Source organism: Anas platyrhynchos, chromosome 33 (assembly GCF_047663525.1).
Source record: "Anas platyrhynchos isolate ZD024472 breed Pekin duck chromosome 33, IASCAAS_PekinDuck_T2T, whole genome shotgun sequence".
Taxonomy (NCBI): Eukaryota; Metazoa; Chordata; class Aves; order Anseriformes; family Anatidae; genus Anas; species Anas platyrhynchos.
In genome coordinates, this window is record NC_092618.1 from 5,634,343 (window position 1) to 5,652,416 (window position 18,074).

Below are 18,074 nucleotides of genomic sequence, written 5' to 3' on the forward strand. Positions count from 1 at the left end.
CGCTGGGCGGCAACGGAGTCTCGGCTCTGCCAACGGCGCGCACCTCACCCCCGCCAGGGTCCCTTTTTATATCTTGGTGATTTCAGGATTACGCAGCACGTCCGGGTATGTTCTGCGACTGCGTGCACTGTTGCTAGGGGGTCGTCTCTGTCCCTCTGGTGGTCGTGAAGATGAAGGCCGTAGTCTTCCTCGGCGTTGTGGTTCAACTTCTTTCTTTATTTGGTCATGTTGGCCCAGCGTGAGACAGGAAGGCAAGATGTTGATACACTAGTTTAACAACTTATCAGGAGATGGTTACATGAACTTTGCAGCAGTGTTTTTTGAACAAAAGAGGCAACTGAGATGCAGAAGGAGAGAAGGGGAGAGGGATCTTTTTTTTTGTTACATTAAGCAAAGGAATTTTCATAGTGCCTAGCTAAGCATTATACAGCTCCTTACTTCAGCAGGGAGTTTTCACCACTCCTGTTCCTCAAACAGAACTCCTTGTTTTTACAAAAGACAATGAACAAACATTTATTGTGTATTACAGTTAGGAAGAACTTCTTTACCGAAAGGGTTGTTAGGCACTGGAACGGGCTGCCCAGGGAGGTGGTGGAGTCACCATCCCTGGAAGTCTTCAAAAGACGTTTAGATGTAGAGCTTAGGGATATGGTTTAGTGGGGACTGTTAGCGTTAGGTCAGAGGTTGGACTCGATGATCTTGAGGTCTCTTCCAACCTAGAAATTGTGTGTGTGATTTCTGTGTGCATGGAATTCTTTGGCCAGTTGGGGTCGGCCATCCTGAATCTGTCCCCTTGCAGCTGTTGCTGTGTGCCAATTCTGATCGCTAGTAGGACAGTGAGACACCGAAAGGTCCTTGGCTTGTTGTAAGTACTGCTCTGCAGCAATTGAAACATCGGGGTGGTATCAGCACTCTTCTAAACATCCTTTTACACATCCTAAGCCAAAACATAGCAACCTACCCGCTACTAGCAGAACTAACTGTCCTAACTGAAACCAGGACATGTATCTTTTCCACTTGGGTGCTATTGCTCATAATTTTGAGAATTCAACATGAGCAAGCTAGGAAATGTGGGTACATACAGAACCGCATGTATATGGTACACAACAGACTTGGGATCTGGATCCTCCGTGAGGCCTACAGGCTTCTCTTTGTATACCATGGAGCACTGGCTTGTAAACATGGTGAAATTTCCCATCCTTGATGGGTCTAATACAAAAAGTCTCTTCTCCCTTCTCTCCCCTGTCCTCTTTCTTAATGTAGGCAGTTGAGAAAGCCGAAATTGGAACAAAAAAAAAGAATATAACACAGGCAAGTGGCTGTAACTCCCCGGGATACCGATTTATGCTGGTTACTGAAGAGGATGGCACTCGGTCACTCCATCGCTTTCATTTGGCCCCAAAGCCTTCTGTAGTCAGCTGAATTCACTCATCAGTGACTTTTCTGTGAAGAGAGGTAGGTGCAAATAGGAGATTTTATGAATTCCTTGGGGAGGGAGCAGTGTGAATTGCAGCTTCGTAGGCACAAAGCAAACTGTTCTAATTGTGCAAAGTAAATTGATACTTGGTAAGTTTAAACTTAGTTTTATAGGTGGCAACCACAAAACTAAACCTTAGCTGTGATCCTACCACCACAGTGGTGTAGCTCTTCCCTTCCCCTTGTCCTCTTGGCTCTTTTAATGACAGTGCAAGCAACAAACCTGTGCCAAAGGGTGCTGTACGGTGAACAATGGGCAGGCTTTTTTCTAAAAAGCACGAGTTTGAGTTATCTGGTGTTTGGGTGTTTCTCTTGAAACGATTCTTACCTCCTTGAGCTGTCAGATCATAATGCAGGAAATGAAAGTGCTGCATGCATAAACAGAGTAATAAAACATACACCTCTTAGGAAGAGGCTTGCAATGTAATAGTGGTTTTTTTGAGCACTGTTAGATACAGTTTGACATGAATGGAGTGAAAACACCTTAGAGAAAGGTGTTGATTGTTCTCACTTTTCCAAGACAGAAATAACTGGAGTAAATTTCCCTCCTGCATGGAACAAAAGTTGTGTGTTTGTTTTTGTCTGGCTAGCTTTCAGTCTCTTTAAAATTTCTCTACAGGTCACAGTTTTTAAGTAGACAGTTTAAACGTGCAGAGCGATAAATAAGTGTAATGCAGCGGTTGTGTCAACAACTTCTGATCTGAAATTTAAAGAAAAATCAATCCACTTCAGGGTGCCTTTTTTGTTTGTTTACATTTTACAAGAGCAATGGTGAAATAAGGAGAATCCCATCGTGACTGTTTCAAAATACTTTTTCCGCGTTTCAGTCACCAGAACATTGAGGAGTAGAGCTGGTGCAAAAACTATGAGACGAGTCCATGGAGAAAACAGGGACTTGGAGCTGCGCCGCAGCTGTAGAGTCCGACGCAGTCGGTACTCTACTACTAACTCGTCCATTCTATTTGACAAACTTATAACAAAGTAAGTCATCTTTTCTTGCAGACCTCTTAAAATGATCTTTCTTAGCAAGCCTTTGGACTATGGCATGATGTTGGCCTTGACTTGCTCTTTTTTTTCACAGCAAAGAGGTATGTCTGCTCCTGGCATTGAGAGTTCAATTCGTTGAGTTTTCCCCATTTGGCAGTTTTCTTAGCATCAGAAGTGCCGTCATTTTTAATGAACTTTTTGTTCCATACTCACAAAAGTGAATGTAATGCTTGGTTAAGAAACTGAGGACGGTTTGATACAGTCAAAGCAAAGTAGTCCTAGCGATTCTGCGTTTCTGTCCATGGTTTATTTCTGTTTCTGAAGCCAAAATTGTTTTCTGCTTCAGAATTTGCTTTCCTTTCATTTCATCATTTTCTACAACGCGAAACTTAGATTCCCGTGTAGAGAAGAACAAACAGCCTTTCCTTGGTTAACAAAAAATGACTTAATGCTACTGTGCGGAGCAACTTAAGTAGGATTAAAAGTTGACGTAATTTTTTTATAACATCTTACTAGGATGTCAGAATTCTTATTTTCCTCCTGCATTTAAATATATATACATATTTTAAATGTGCTCAGTAAGAGGGGAAAATAAACCTGAAAACAGCGTATGTTTGCAAATCCTCAAAAGCTTGTTCTTAAATCTCTATCAAAACTAAAGATTTGACCTAATTTTTTGGTAATGTCTAAAATCTTGGCTAAGTGTCAATGACTTTTGTTTTGTGCATACTACATTAAAATCTCTTATTGATTGTGTGTGCTGTTTTATTTTTTTCATACATGCCTAACTTTGCTCTTACATGTCAACTTTGTATCTTAGTACTGCGGAAGTTGTGCTACAAAAAATGGATGAAATGGAGCAGATGCGTAGATGCCAAAGATGTTGGGAAGATGTTGAGGTACAAATGACAGAGCAAATACTCCGTCAGTTTGCCATTTTTGTAGAGTATTTCACGTAGGGAAGTAACTTAGTTGTAATTTTAATTGAACTGAAATAACCTCCTTCCAAAGAATAGTGTGGTCTAAACTACCATTTGGTCTTGCTCTCTGGTTATATCTTCATGTCTTACTGATATGGTTGTGCTCCAGATATCTTTTAAGAGTGGAGGAAGCATCTTCTGCAGAAGATGTGGGATAACGGGGAGATGCTGAAATGCATGTCTTCCACTCCAGTTTCTGAATTGCCTTCTGCTTTTTGAATGGACGCTGTTTACAAACGGCTGTTTCGGACTTGGGTTTTTACTCCAAATGTTACTAAAAGCTCTGCCTGGGGGACTGAATATGCAAAAAGACTGCTGCTTTCCATCAGCTTGGCAGTTTAAGCTGTTTAGCTTTTTCTCCTTAACTCCTAAATCATATTTCTCGTCATGCTCAGGAACGCACTTACTTGGAAAGCTTAACAAAAGGCAGTGCATAGCTTCCTGTGTTGGTCACTCACTCGAATTTTGATTCCTGTTAACGTTTTTTTTCCTGAGAGCTCACAAAGAATCCCCAGTATCATGTAGCTTTAATCATCTGTTACAGGCAAATGGAGCTGTTTTCTTTAATTGACCTAACTTGCATTTTAGAATTCTTCCTTGGTTGCAAACTGCTCCCAGAGTTTTCAGGAACTTGAAGCCTTTCAAATTTCCAGCTGAATGAACTGATGGCTACTTTATGTATATTTGTTTGTGTGCTGGCCTTGCCTGAGAGCTTAAATAAACCCCTGTCTCTAGAGGAACCCCTGTTAAAGTTGTATGCAGCAATCATACTTCCTCTGTCTTAGTTTTGCTCTATTAAATTCAACTATTTTATTAAATTACTGTTCTTTTGAAGGATAGGCACATCATTGTAAAACTTCCCAATAACCTACTTTCATAGCTTCTAGTTTAGCTCTGAATTCCCTTTTTTTTTCTCTCAAATCACAGAATGGTTGAGGTTAGAAGGGGCCTCTGGAGGTCACCTGGTCCAACCCTCCCCTGCTCAAGCAGGGACACCTAGAGCTGGTTGCCCAGGGCTGTGAAATGAATCCAGAATTGTCCACAGTACTTTTTATTAGCATCTCTCACACGCCTGTATGATTTCTTTTGGTATGTCTGCTAGAAAGGTAGTTCTTTTTCCTTGGTTCTGTCACGCTGTAGGTTATTAACCTCTGATTAACTAATGCACTCAGTTGTGTATCTGGGCAAGTATTTAACCACTGCATGTACCGAGCCCTGGTTTAGAGCAGAAACTCTTGTTGCTGATTGTGGGTGCACGCAATCATATTCCCATTCTCTCCTCTTGTGCAATAATTTATTTTTTGTGTGTATACGGGGTGCCTCGATAATGTTACTGTGTAAGCATCAACAGACAGACGTGTCTGTCAGTGGATGTACGTGTATGCACGTCTGTTTTTCTGCACGTTTGTGACCGATCTTTCTTGCTGCTTGGAATTAGGAGAACCTTGATATCTTCACCTGAGTGAAGTCAGACTTTGAAAGAACTGGACCTGGCAGTCCAGATGAGATTGGTGAGTTCTGGTTTTAAGTTTTCTTTACTCTGTTCTAACCAAAAGCCTTAAACAATTGAAAGAAGCTAATCTACTGGGTATTTGTCTTCTGTAAAAATTCTGTGTTGCTATTGACTTCACAAGCCTTAGTATGAGCGCTGGGGCTGTACTGTAGTGAGCTGAAAGGTGAAAAAAAAAAAAAAAAAAACACCAAAAACAACAGTGCTTTTCCAAACTGCTTACAAGATAAAAGGCAACAGATGGTTGTAGACAGGTGGGAATGGAAAGAAATGGACAGCGTTACTATTACTCAGCATGCGAAACGGTGATACCGCTACAGCAGGAGCGTGACAGTTTTCATGGTTTTGAGCAGCACAGCAAGAATTTTCAGGAAGCAAGGTAGATAGGCTGCCAGATGTTTATGAAAAGCTCCTCCCAAGCGTGAAGCTCAGCAGGAGGGAGGATAGCGTTGTGCGTTTCTGCGTTTAGGAGGCAGTCACCGTAAGCTGCTGTCAGGGCCTGTAATTAGGAGCTGTCATCTGGGTACTCAGTGACTTGTGGAATGAGGTTAAGCCACGAAAGGCCATATTAACTTGGAAGTGATGGGAAAACTTACAGTTTTTAAGAAGAATGTTAGTTGTGATTAAGGCAGTAAATTAGATCATCCTTGTAGGAGCTTTCTAAACAGATCAGAACAGGGCAAGACTGTACTTAAGGACCGAAAAGGGTGTTGCAGTAGATGAGCTGACAAGTTAGATTATGTGAGAGAGCTCACCTGCACACCTGCAAAGGAGCTCAGAGAGACAGTGACAGGAGGCTGAGCCCCAGAAAATACTTTGCTCCTCCCTTCAGAGGCCCAGAGGAGCAGAGAGATGCACAGTGGCAGGTGGGAACCCGAGGGAAGTTCTTCGGAGGAAGAATGGCTGGGCCATGGACTAGTAAGGGAGAAGCAGAGTTGACTTCTTTGGAGGTTTAGTTAGGAAAACATTAGCTCAAAGTCTGAATAAGAGTAGCTTGAATACAAGGCGGGGGCCAGTCTAGAGGGAGAAGCTTGGTTAAAGTGTGTGGGTTTCAGGGAGCTGTGCAGTAGAGACTTGTAGAGAGGAGTTTTAAATAGCACGTTGAATGGGAAATGAGCCCGGGGCAATTAATTGATGATCAAAATGCAAACTACAATTTTAAATCAGGAAAGAGCTAGAATATACTTTTATAATGAAAAATACGCCAGAAAAGAGTGAGGAAAGTGTCAGTGTTGTTACAAAGGAAGTTACTGGAACAAAGGAAAGGGTTAGTGGAGCAATAAAGCAGAGAAATTCGTGCTTTTGTGATAGAAGTGTTGGAACACCAAGGACTGGAGATGGTAGTGATCACAAACTCATTTACTGATCGCTCAGTTTTCCGTGTGCTGTCTGTATACCCCATGGCACCTACCTTGCATTCAGAAAGCAATGCAACCTTTGGGGTTAAAAAATAAAAACCAAAGAGGGCGGTGCTTTCCAAGAAAAAAAGATAAGTCCTTTTGGCAAACAGGTAGGTGAACGGAGTATGTACGTTCCTTCCTCGGTGTCCTGCTGTTAACGTGAGAGGATATTCACCAGAACCCAGTAGATAATTGCACTCTGGTTTTTGTGTTTTTTACCATCTTTCATGAAACAACTTCAGGTTACTTGACAGAAGCTAATGGCCTAAGCTTATGTGCATTTGGCATTGTTTTCTCATTGGTGAGCTTCAAGCCTGTGTCTGGCCCATTATTGCTCACAGAATTTGTGGCAGAGCTAGACTTGGACTTAGATTACTGTGCTTAGTCTTAGCACTACAGATTATTAAAACCCTTTCCATTAAACACTTTCTCAAACTAAGAAGTGACTTTCTGAAATAGCTGTTTTCAGAAGATCTGCATCTTAGCTAAGCAATATGACAGAATTTTGCCTGTTGTTAAACACTGAGGCTGACGACAAGTCCATCAGCAGTTTCAGAGAGGACAGACAATGTCTAGATGCATGCTCATCTGCTAGGATTTGTGATTTCTGAAACGTGACTTGCATAAATTCATCTTAAGGTTTTGCAGGATCCACTGTGTCATTAAAATAATGATAATAATAAAACTTACAGGCATCTGTGTAATGCATTTTGGATTTCATATAATTTGCAAAAGTACTTAACGATTCGGTGTCATTTTGTGGTACAGTACAAACAGCAAGAGGAAGTGAGAACAAAGAAAATGACGGTGAAGATGTTCCAAGGCGTTACAACCTTCGACGGAGGAAACCTGTTGACCGCTACCAAGCTCCTATGGAAAGCAGGTTGAACGCACAGTTTCTCTTAAAACCTTATTTCTTGCACATAAGTGAGATAATTTTTTTCAATGCAAATACATGTGTTTGCGCACACAGTTCTGTTTCAGTTCTGTACCTTCATTCTGCACATGAACTTCGCTGTTTTTATCAGACACGTGTGTCCTGTGCCCATTGTATTTCTTTGCTGTTTGGCCTACTTAGTGCTATGTATCCTTGATATAACAGTAATTAATCACACTTAATAGTCTTGCTCTTGTGATTTTCAGTTCACCTTTAAAAAGGGCGTAGTTTTCCACTTGTACCATGCACTGATGAAAAGCAAAAACGGTTAAAAATTCTTCTGGAATTAGGGATGAGTGAAACACGTGGCATTTTCTTTATCTTTTGATATCCTCCTCTCTTAAATGTATCTGTATCATTATTCTAAATTCTTTCCTTTCAGTAAGACAAAGAGATCGAGAGAGGACTAACTCGGGCCAGCCCTGTTCTGTCAGACAGAAAGAGTCACTTGAAAATGCTGGGTCACAAAAATGTAGAAGACGTGCCAGGTTGGTGTATGGCTAGTGATAGCTCTTACTTATCCGTAGAGCTGTCAGTCTCCTTACTGCATAATGCTTCAAAGGGTTTTCAGTTTAGTGGTAATTACAGAGTAAGTTTATGATCGGTACTTTGGTAGTCTGAGGATAGAGAGGAAAGAAATATTTGGAGGGCAGGAGGTGGATACTTTTAAGTTGGTTTCTTTTTTAAATCCAATATTTGTGGGTCGCTGATAAGATGATTATGGAGGTAGTGTCTGAGTTTCTGTAACTGAAATTCTTCGGTTCTGGAACTGAAGCCAGAATCCCCCCTTAAAAATCTTAGTCACACTATTTAATCTTGAAGGATACAAATTATTTTCTTAAAACCAAAAATAATTTTATTCGATTTAGAGGGAGAGGCTTTATGGAAGTTTTGTTGGTGTCCTGGTTTCAGTTAGCACAGAATTAATTTTCTTCCTAGTAGCTGGTGGAATGCTGTGTTTTGGCTTAGGATGAGAAGAGTGCTGATAACACCCCGATGCTTTAATTGTTGCAGAGCAGTGCTTATACTAAGCCAAGGACATCTCAGCCTTTTGCTCTGTCCTGCCAACGGGCAGGCTGGGGGTGCAGTAAGAGCTGGGAGGGGACAGACCCAGGACAGGTGACCCAAACTAGCCAAAGGGGTATTCCATACCATCTGACGTCATGCTAAACAATATATAGGGGTGGCTAGCTGGGGGGAGGGGGCCGGACTGCTCGGGGTTAGGCTGGGCATCGGTCAGCGAGTGGTGAGCAATTGCATTGTGCATCACTTGTTTGTACATACTATTATTACTTTCCTATTATCACCATTGTATTATTATTGTTATTATTTTATTATTATTTTGTTATTATTATTTTCCTGTCTTATTAAACTGTCTTTATCTCAACTCACGGGCTTCACTTTCCATTTCTCTCCCCCGTCCCAGAGAGGGAGGGGGGAGGGTGAGCGAACGGCTGCGTGGTGTTTAGCTGCCGGCCGGGTTAAACCACGACAGTCTTTTTGGCGCCCAACGTGGGGCCCGAAAGGTTGAGATAATGGCAGATCTGACCAGAGTGTGTTAAACTAAAATTGGTGTAAGGATTAGACCTGCTTAATAGTCACTTGTCATGATGCTGATTGCTTTAATCTCAACTCTGCTGCGCCTGTTTTCCAAATTGAGTATTATAGTACATTATTTTCCGTATTTGCTCTCTGTCGTGTTGTTTATCCTCTCTGGGCCCTGGTTTCAGATCATTATGGTGCTGTGTGATGTAGCAATGGCTTATGAGACGATGAAATATGTGGTCATGACTCTAACTTGTTATTTGTATTCAGTAACATCGTCGACTCTGTACTTTGGAAACTGTATCTTGGAAACTATTAGCAATTATACCTATTGTTTTTTTCCATTAGGGAGTCAATCTGTGGAGGGGAAAGGGGAGGATATTTTTCCTTACTTGCTTACTCTCCCTTTCTCCTTCACCACCCCTGTATCCTCCTGGATCACTCTGCCTTCCTCCTTCACCACCCTCTTATCCCCTGAGCTTGTCACAATAGCTCTCCAAGATACTGAATATTCTTGGGATACTCAGACCACCATAGTCTTGTTGTTCTGCCTCATGAATGCACTTCAGATTCTGCTTATAGTTAAACAACTACTTATGAAGCTCATCCGGAGATCTGCCCGGAGGCAGGATAGTTGTGGGTGGCAGGGAGTATGGGTGGATATGGGCAGGCATCTAGAGCAGTTGGCACCCCCAGTGTGTTGGAAATTCACCCCTGAACAATGGCAAAATCCTCAAAAACTGGCAGAATGCTTGAAAAAAAGGTGTCATGATTCTGGCAGTTCCAAAGTAACACAAATCATTGTAACGTGCTGGGGCCTGGCTCATGCCTATCGAGCTGCCATTGATACTGCTATCAACTTAGTGACAGACCCTGCGGCCACTCCAAGCCCTGTGACAGATCCAACGGCCACTGTGACCCCTACGGTGGACTCGGCAGCCGCTCCAGATCCGGTTCCTGCAGCCGCTCCAGTTCCAGTTCCTGCCGCCGCTCCAGCTCCAGCTCCTGCAGCCGCTCCAGCTCCAGCTCCTGCAGCCACTCCAGCTCCAGCTCCTGCAGCCGCTCCAGCTCCAGCTCCTGCAGCCGCTCCAGTCCCAGCTCCTGCAGCCGCTCCAGTCCCAGCTCCTGCAGCCGCTCCAGTCCCAGCTCCTGAAGTTGCTCCAGCTCCAGTTCCTGAAGCCGCTCCAGCTCCAGCTCCTACTGCTGCTCCAGTCCCAGCTCCTGCAACTGCTCCAGCTCCAGCTCCAGCTCCTGTAGCCGCTACAGCTCCGGTTCCTGCAACTGCTCCAGCTCCTGTGGCCGTGTCAGAGAAACGAGCTATAGCAGTGCAAGTTGACCCTGCAGAGGGTATTCCAACCCCTGTAACGGGGTCAGAGAAACGAGCTGTAGCAGTGCAAGTTGACCCTGCAGAGGGTATTCCAACCCCTGTAACGGGGTCAGAGAAACGAGCTGTAGCAGTGCAAGTTGACCCTGCAGAGGGCATTCCAACCCCTGTGGCAGACCCTGTAACAAAGTCAGAGAAACGAGCAGTAGCAGTGCAAGCTGCCCCTGTAGAGAAGGTGAAAATATGGTATAGAAATTCAAGTCGTTTAGAACGCAGAGAGTCTTCTGCCAATCCAGGTAAGGCTTCTGCCAAAACTAAGTATAGAGATGACGAAGATGATGACGACGCTGGGCCATCAAGGATTCAGGAGGAGGAAGATGAGGATGTCGAAAAAGCAACAGTAACTACCCGAAGCCTAAACGAGCGCGAGCTACGAGATGTGCGAAAAGATTTTGGTCGCTGTATAGGTGAGCAGCTTGTCACCTGGCTGCTCCGGTGCTGGGACTCTGGAGCCAATTGTGTGGAATTAGACGGCAGGGAAGCCAGACGGTTGGGATCCCTTGCTCGAGACGCCGGCATTGACAAAGCAATTGCAGATGGAGCACAATCCACCAGCCTCTGGAGGCGTCTCCTCTCAGCTGTGAGGGAAAGGTATCCCTTCAAGGAAGATATTTTATGTCTACCAGGCAAGTGGACCACTATGGAGAAAGGAATCCAGTACCTGAGGGAATTAGCCGTACGGGAAGTGATTTATGAGGATCCAGACCTCAGACAAACATCCAAAGATCCAGATGAAGTCAGGTGTACACGACCCATGTGGTGGAAGTTTGTACGGAGTGCACCATCATCATATGCCAGCTCATTGGCAATAATGGCCTGGAAAGAGGATGAGGAACCCACAGTGGATGAAGTGGCTAAACAACTCTGGCAGTACGAAGAAAGTATCTCCTCTTCCTTACAGGCCTGCGTCTCAGCTGTGGAGAAACTTTCTGAAAAGGTTCACCAACTTGAAGAGAATCTATTGTCCTCCCCACCTGAACCAACCAGTGCCCACCGACCAAAAGAGAACACTTGGGAGAAACTTTCTGAAAAGGTTCACCAACTTGAAGAGAGATTATTCTCCTCCGCACCTGTACAAAGCAGTGTCTCAGCTGTCAGGGGTAGGCGTTCACCCACACAAGGAAGACGATATGGTGGGTACTCACCCCGTGCCACCCTGTGGTTTTACTTACGAGACCATGGAGAGGACATGAGAAAATGGGATGGAAAATCTACCGCGACCCTAGAGGCACGGGTACGTGAGTTGCAAAAGAAAACAATCAGGAAAAAGGGATTCTCCGAAAAGTTTGCTGCTCCAACTTCCAGCAGACAGTCCTTCAAACACAGAAACGAAGAAGATTCTGACCAGGATTAGGGGGGCCCTGCCTCCAGCCAGGGGGAGGAAAGGGACAATCGAGTTTATTGGACTGTGTGGATTCGATGGCCTGGCACGTCACACGCACAGAAGTATAAGGCTTTAGTAGACACCGGTGCACAATGTACTATAATGCCATCGAGCTATAAAGGACCAGAGCCCATCTATATTTGTGGAGTGACAGGGGGATCTCAGCAGTTGACTGTATTGGAGGCTAAAGTGAGTCTGACTGGGAATGAGTGGGAAAAGCACCGTATTGTGACTGGCCCGGATGCTCCATGTATCCTTGGCATAGACTATCTTAGAAGAGGATATTGCAAGGACCCAAAAGGGTTCCGGTGGGCTTTTGGTATAGCTGCCTTAGAGACAGAGGGCATTAAACAATTATCTACCTTGCCTGGTCTCTCAGAGGACCCCTCTGTTGTGGGGTTGCTGAGGGTCGAAGAACAGCAAGTGCCAATCGCTACCACAACTGTGCACCGGCGGCAATATCGCACTAACCGAGACTCCCTGATCCCCATCCATAAGCTAATTCGTCAATTGGAGAGCCAAGGAGTGATCAGCAAGACCCATTCACCTTTCAATAGCCCCATATGGCCAGTGCGAAAGTCTAATGGCGAGTGGAGACTAACAGTGGACTATCGTGGCCTGAACGAAGTCACGCCACCACTGAGTGCTGCAGTGCCGGACATGCTGGAACTTCAGTATGAACTTGAATCGAGGGCAGCCAAGTGGTACGCCACAATTGATATCGCTAATGCATTTTTCTCCATCCCTCTAGCAGCAGAGTGCAGGCCACAATTTGCCTTCACTTGGAGGGGAGTCCAATATACTTGGAATCGGCTGCCCCAGGGGTGGAAACACAGCCCTACCATTTGCCATGGGCTGATCCAGTCTGCGCTAGAGCAGGGGGAAGCTCCTGAACACCTGCAGTACATCGATGACATTATTGTGTGGGGTGACACAGCAGAGGAAGTTTTCGAGAAAGGGAAGAAAATAGTCCAAATCCTTCTGAAAGCCGGTTTTGCCATAAAACAAAATAAAGTCAAAGGACCTGCACGAGAGATCCAGTTTTTAGGAATAAAATGGCAAGATGGACGTCGTCAAATCCCAATGGATGTGATCAACAAAATAACAGCTATGTCTCCACCAACTAACAAAAAAGAAACACAGACTTTCCTAGGTGTTGTGGGGTTTTGGAGAATGCACATCCCAAATTACAGTCTGATTGTAAACCCGCTCTACCAAGTAACCCGTAAGAAGAATGAGTTTGAATGGGGCCCTGAACAACGACAAGCTTTTGAACAAATCAAGCAGGAAATAGTCCATGCAGTAGCCCTTGGGCCAGTTCGAACAGGACCAGATGTAAAGAATGTGCTCTACACTGCAGCCGGGGAGAACGGCCCCACCTGGAGCCTCTGGCAGAAAGAACCTGGGGAAACTCGAGGTCGGCCCCTGGGGTTTTGGAGTCGGGGATACAGAGGATCTGAGGCCCGCTATACTCCAACTGAAAAGGAGATATTGGCAGCATATGAAGGAGTTCGATCTGCTTCGGAGGTGGTCGGTACTGAAGCGCAGCTCCTCCTAGCACCCCGATTGCCGGTACTAGGCTGGATGTTCAAGGGAAGGGTCCCCTCTACGCATCATGCAACTGATGCTACATGGAGCAAGTGGGTTGCACTGATTACTCAGCGGGCTCGAATAGGAAACCCCAGTCGCCCAGGAATATTGGAAGTGATCATGGACTGGCCAGAAGGCAAATACTTTGGGATATCATCAGAGGAGGAGGTGGGTCGTGCTGAAGAAGCCCCACTGTACAACCAGTTGCCAGAGAATGAAAAGAAATATGCCCTGTTCACTGATGGGTCCTGTCGTATTGTGGGGAAGCATCGGAGATGGAAGGCTGCTGTATGGAGTCCTACGCGACGAGTTGCAGAAGCTGCTGAGGGAGAAGGTGAATCGAGTCAGTTTGCAGAAGTGAAAGCCATTCAGCTGGCTTTAGACATTGCTGAACGAGAAAAATGGCCAGTTCTCTATCTCTACACCGATTCATGGATGGTAGCAAATGCCCTGTGGGGATGGTTACAGCAATGGAAGCAAAACAACTGGCAGCGTAGGGGCAAACCCATCTGGGCTGCTGCATTGTGGCAAGATATTGCTGCTCGGGTAGAGAACCTGGCTGTGAAAGTACGCCACGTAGATGCTCATGTGCCCAAGAATCGGGCTACTGAAGAACATCAAAACAACCAGCAGGTGGATCAGGCTGCTAAGATTGAAGTAGCTCAGGTGGACTTGGATTGGCAGCATAAAGGTGAATTATTTATAGCCCGATGGGCCCATGACACCTCAGGCCATCAAGGTAGAGACGCAACATACAGATGGGCTCGTGATCGAGGGGTGGACTTGACCATGGACGCTATAGCACAGGTTATTCATGACTGTGAAACATGTGCTGCAATCAAGCAAGCCAAACGGTCAAAGCCTCTTTGGTATGGAGGACGATGGCTGAAATATAAATATGGAGAGGCCTGGCAGATTGATTACATCACACTCCCTCAAACTCGCAATGGCAAGCGCCACGTACTTACAATGGTGGAAGCAACCACCGGATGGCTGGAAACATATCCTGTGCCTCATGCCACCGCCCGGAACACCATCCTGGGCCTTGAAAAGCAAGTCCTATGGCGACATGGCACCCCAGAAAGAATAGAATCAGACAATGGGACTCACTTCCGAAACAACCTTATAGACACTTGGGCCAAAGAACATGGTATTGAATGGGTGTATCACATCCCCTATCATGCACCAGCCTCCGGGAAAGTTGAACGATACAATGGCCTGTTAAAGACTACCTTGAAAGCAATGGGCGCTGGGACGTTCAAAAACTGGGATACGCATTTGGCAAAGGCCACCTGGTTAGTCAATACTAGGGGATCTACCAACCGAGCTGGACCTGCCCAATCAAACCTGTTACGTACTGTAGATGGGGATAAAGTTCCTGTAGTGCATGTAAAAAATATGCTGGGTAAAACAGTCTGGGCTACTCCTGCCTCAGGAAAAGGCAAACCTATTCGTGGAATTGTCTTCGCTCAGGGACCTGGATACACTTGGTGGGTGATGCAAAAGAACGGAGAGGTCCGGTGTGTACCTCAAGGAGATTTAATACTGGGTGAGAATAGCCCATGAACTGAATTGTACCATGTTAAATAGTATATTATACTGTATGTTATCACTACCATGATTACTATAGGTGACTAATTAGAATGTATGGAAAAGAGTGTAACCTGAGCATGACATAAATGGTATGGAATAAGGGGTGGATAGATGTCCTGGTTTCAGTTAGCACAGAATTAATTTTCTTCCTAGTAGCTGGTGGAATGCTGTGTTTTGGCTTAGGATGAGAAGAGTGCTGATAACACCCCGATGCTTTAATTGTTGCAGAGCAGTGCTTATACTAAGCCAAGGACATCTCAGCCTTCTGCTCTGTCCTGCCAATGGGCAGGCTGGGGGTGCAGTAAGAGCTGGGAGGGGACAGACCCAGGACAGGTGACCCAAACTAGCCAAAGGGGTATTCCATACCATCTGACGTCATGCAGGACAGTTGGATTAAAAAAAAAAAAATGTTATCACTCAAATACTGACTCTAGTTTCTGTTTGGAATCAACTAATGTTTCTATATGAAGTTAACCTTAAACAATAAAAGATCTAAATGAAATCATAAATTGCCTTAGTAATGATAAAGGCTTTTTGGATTCTGTAAGCAGTTAGTGCGTAGAGAATGCTGTTGATTGCCAGATATTTTGTTGAGCATTCTTGAAAGCAGACAGTTGTCACGAGGAAAATCATGTCATGGCCTTTGAAATCAGATTCCTAAGCAGTACAATGGACTGGAAAATAGATCTCAGAGTAAATTTTGAGATAGAATTCCCTTAATTTTTGGTGTTACTTAGTATCTGCTCTATTTTCTTTTTAACTTTCTGGTTTATATGCTTGCTTGCAGACAGAGACATGCAGATGACATCAGTGATTCTACACCCTCTTGCTCATCTCCCTTGCTTAGCACATGTGATACGGAGGAGAGTGGTGAGAGCAGTGAGGACAGCGAGAGCACATCTCCAAGAAGGTTGCTGTCATTAGAGAATAGGGGAGGGATGAATCTCCTTCAAATGAATATTTAGCCATGTTTAAGTTTATCTAAATTTAACTGTGTGAGTTTATGTCAATTAGTTAGGTCTTCTATATATTAATTAATGTTTTCTACATTTGCTTGGCATTATTATGAAAAACAAAAATCTTCGAGTTGCATCTTAAAGAAAAAGAAGCCCTATAACTTCTCCTTAATTCAAATCAGGACTTTTCGAGTGAAACTTCAGAAACAGGACCTAAAGAGAGTTCAGAGGGATCAAAAGAAAGTTGGAGGAAGTCAGGGAGATGCAATGCAAATAGATAGTGCGGTAAGTCTTAAACTAATCATCGTGTCAGCGAGTGTTTCCAGGGATTATGAAAGATCTCAGTGTGCCATCTACAACTACCTTTGTTGATGGTTTTCTCTAAAGCAACTTCAAAAGTTGCCCAGAATGTTTCCGTTGTGCTGAGATAATTTCTGATGAAACCTTGATCTAGGTTGCTGCTTTCTTTAACATACAAACTCTGTTGTGTTGAATTTCTCTTTAGATTGGATTTGAGAACGTGGGTGGTCTTTCCGAACACATCGCAGCTTTGAAAGAGATGGTGATTTTTCCCCTCCTGTATCCAGAAGTTTTTCAGCGGTTCAATATTCAGTCCCCCAGGTAACTCATTAAAGTGATAAATCGTAAGTCAGCTGTTTTCAGGAGAAAGTTCAATTCAGGCATCAATATGCTTCCATGCTTCAACATTTTGGCAGCGGTGAACGTTTGTTTTAGTAGTAGCAAAAAGTGGTTTCTTAAAAATGGATAGAATCCAGAATATTTGTAGGTTAAAAATATAAGCAACGTCTTAAAATTTTAAGTTTTACCGTCTGGTGTCTTTAAAAAGTTGGGTTAGTTGGGTTGGAGTGGTTTTGTTCTCAGTTTTATGTACAAGTCAGCTTGATTAGTTTGTAAGCAAGAAGGGATTATCTAGTGGAAGTCAATTGTAATATGTTGCCTGGAAGCCCAATTGTTTTTCCTGCCTACTTTTGTTTTCTTTTTTTTTTCCCTGAGTGCTAAGGCATCTCTTTTCCTTCCGGCTTTAGGCTTCCTCACGTGCCATCAGCAATAGATGGTCTGAGAGACCAAACCCAGTAACTTAATGCTTTTGAGAGGAGCATTAAATGCTTTACTATCAGATTCTGCATATTGTGAAAGCAAGAATATGCAGTTTATCACTGAAGAATGAAGTGGTGATTCACCATTCAGCCCATTCTCAGATTCTGTGCTGAAGTTTGCCTGTTTGGCTCCGGTTTGCTGTGATCAAACTGTTTGTCAGCAGTTTTGGAAGTGTCCTTCTGGGACAGTATGCTCTCTTTTGAAGGTTTTATACACTTGAGTTACCCCCTTATTCATTTCTTTGGGTGAAAAAAATGAATTTTCTTGTGAAACGTTGTAAAAATGCAGAACTTCTATCTGTTCTGACTCTACCCACACTTCAGCTATTACTGCTGTCTTGTACATGATGTGTTTTGGTTAGGAAAGACGCTTGTTCTAGAGATGATGGTTGTAGGAGGTACTCATCATGATGTTTTTTTTCCTATCTGGATCGTTTTTTATTGCAGAGGCTGTCTATTTTATGGCCCCCCAGGAACAGGGAAAACACTAGTTGCTCGTGCACTTGCCGGTGAATATAGCCGAAGTGACAGAAAAATAACATTTTTTATGAGAAGTGCTTCGGACTGCATGAGAAAATACGTGGGGGAATCAGAACGCCAACTTCGTGTGTTATTTGAACAGGTAAGGTTGAAATGCACAGTGTGTTCTGTCAGAGTTGAAACCATTATTTTCTGTGGTCAACGTTTTTAAGTAGAACTTGCTTTTTTTGTATTTTGTTATTTTTTTTTTCCCACTGAAACGGAAATGCCAGTGTTTCTGCTGTGAATGTCAGCTGTAGGAGCTACTGGAACAATTTGCTTCCTGTCACCCGGATACAGTGGGTTGACACAGACTGCTGTCTTCTGTTAGTCATGCCAGATACTCCAGTAGCTCTATCAGTAGAGGTCCCAGAGGCTGAAGTGAAAAATCTAGTTTAGATGACATTCCAACCATGATGTTTTTGTGTATTTTTCCTTTAGATAATGGTGTTTTACTCTGTGTTTTTGTGCTAGGCCTATCAGATGCGACCTTCAATTATTTTCTTTGACGAGATAGATGGTCTCGCTCCTGTGCGCTCTAGTAAACAAGACCACATTCATAGGTATTACAGTTTTGCACCTACATAAAATCTGCTTGATCTTTGGGGAATGAAAAAAAAAAAAAAAAGGATGATGACCTGTTTAATTTACTGTGAACACGTTAATTTATCCTGAAAACTTGTAACTCAATGCCA

General features: G+C 43.8%; 1 long non-coding RNA gene across 1 annotated transcript; it reads left to right on the forward strand.

Moving 5' to 3' along the window:
• Positions 1-419: 419 nt before the first annotated feature.
• Positions 420-4,954, forward strand: LOC140000301 (uncharacterized). Its single transcript, XR_011805471.1, has 4 exons — positions 420-1,455; positions 2,304-2,457; positions 3,284-3,362; positions 4,882-4,954. It is a non-coding gene; the product is annotated as an uncharacterized lncRNA (long non-coding RNA).
• Positions 4,955-18,074: the final 13,120 nt, after the last annotated feature.